Raw genomic sequence first — 2,271 nt, forward strand, 5'->3', positions numbered from 1 at the left:
CTCAGGCAGCAGAATCCCCTCACCAAATATCGAAGCAATTGCAGCTACAGTTGGTGCGGACATCTCTTTCAAGAATGCTGGTAATGAAAAAAGCTTTAAGTTTAATTCGGGTGTCCTCGAGAAGTTGCAGAACGCGCTTTCCGCGAGTTCCGTTGAAGATAAGGACCTTCTGATTCAAGAAGCCATTGGTCTCTTGGAGGAAAGGAATCGCAAAATCCGCATCGCAGATTCCTCCGAGGCCGGCTGGCTGACGGTAGAACATTACAAAAGTAACCAGTCCTAGCATTCGTTTAGGCAATAACAGGTCGGCCAAAAACCACCCTGGCTTTGATTCCGAAACTGTTTCCGACCTCCTTGAATTATAGGTTTAATCACAGAAATGTTTTCACCCCCGACGGTTGTTAATCCGCTTACAGTTTCGTTCAATTCGGAGGGCAAAGGAAGGCTCATTCTTGATTTGCGTCACTTTAATAAACACGTTCCGAAATTTAGGTTTCGCACGGGAGGACTGGAGGGTTTTCTTGCAGTACATTGTCCCAGACGGATTTATGTTCAAATTCGATATGAAGTCAGGATACCATCATGCAGACATCGCTTATCCGCACCAACAATTCTTGGGGTTTGCGTGCCCTCTCGATTCATCAATAGACAGATTTTTCTGTTTCAATGTTCTTCCTTTCGGTTTGTCCTCTGCCCCTTATAGTTTTACCGAATTATTCCGCCCACTCGTAAGGCATTGGAGAGCCCAAGGTTTTCATTTCATTTTACATTTGGACGACGGAGCAGATTGTGAGCTTGATTTGAACACGGCTCCCTTCGCTGCGGAGACTATTCGTTCCGATTTGGCTAAGGCCGGAATTGTTGCCAATAGCAGTAAATCCATTTGGATTCCAACTCAGGTTATGGAATGGTTGGGTTTGATTTGGAATCTCCGTGAGGGATTTCTCGCCATTACGCAGGCCAGGCTTCAAAAGCTTCTCGATTCACTGCATTCGTTCAAAAACCAGTTGCCCCACGTCCCTCCGCGATTTCTCGCCTCGGTTGTGGGAAGGATCGTTTCGCTTACTCCAGGAGTGGGCAACGTTTGTTTGCTTATGTCTAGGTATTTGCAATCCGTTATTAATTTTTGAGATTCTTGGGACACCAAGATTGACCTAAGTGCATATCTTTATTACCCACAGTGTTTGGCCGAAATCGACTTTTTGGTTACGCACATGTGGTAATTATACATTCCGATGCCAGCAATTTCGCATGCAGAGGTCATGCTTTACGTGTGGATTCTCAAGAATTCGAGCTGTTTTTTCAGGCCTTTCCCTCCATTCAGACAAAGCAAGATAGTAATAGCAGAGAATCGTTCGCCATCCTCTACGGACTGAAGTCCTTTAGATCCTTTATTCAAGGCAAAACCGTCAAGATGTACACGGACAACGTTAACGCCCATATAATCGCCCACAAAGGTAGCACGTCTCTTCGTCTCCACGATCTTGCATTGCAAATTTTTCAGTTTTATGTTCTTCACATCATTTCCATTAAAGTCGCTTGGATTCCAAAATCGATGAATGAGTTTGCCGATTTCATGAGCAGGATTATCGATTATGACGACTGGTGTGTTTCTCGCGAATTTTTCGACTACGTTAGTTCAATTTTCGGACCTTTCTCAGTCGACCGCTTTGCATCTTTGAACACGACCAAGTGTCCTAGATTTTACTCTAAATTTTGGTGTCCAGATTCGGAAGGTGTGGATGCGTTTAGCACAAGCTGGGCAGGTGAAAACAATTGGCTCGTTCCGCCGGTGTATTTAATTTCACGTACCATTTTACACGTGGCCCTCGGCAGTCTTCTGGCCTATTCTGTTCCCGACTTTCGGCTCTCGTTTTTCGGTTAAGCAGGTGCTCGAATTCACCGATCCGACTGGCATTTGTGCTCCATCGCGACTACATACTATTTTTTCTCCGTTTAGGTTTCGATCTTCGGTTCTCGTCGTGCAGCTTGACGCCTCGTAGCAATGTTCTTGACCCTTTCGAACGTGTGTTTTCTCTCTCAAAAGAATTTATTATCCGGACGCAAAATTTGCCCATTCGTGATTCGTATACTACCGCTGGTACTCCCTAACGGGGTTTGAAGTCCGCCAGGGGTGATTATTTGATTTACACGAAAGTTTTTTCCGCTTCGACTGGCCGATATGTCGCGGAGTTTGGTCCCGAAGGGGCCGCGTACTAGTTTTCTTGTCACGCAGTTTTCATTCCGCCATGGGCGGGGGTGCACAAAGTT

This window comes from Montipora capricornis, chromosome 3 (assembly GCF_036669925.1).
Source record: "Montipora capricornis isolate CH-2021 chromosome 3, ASM3666992v2, whole genome shotgun sequence".
Classification (NCBI taxonomy): Eukaryota; Metazoa; Cnidaria; class Anthozoa; order Scleractinia; family Acroporidae; genus Montipora; species Montipora capricornis.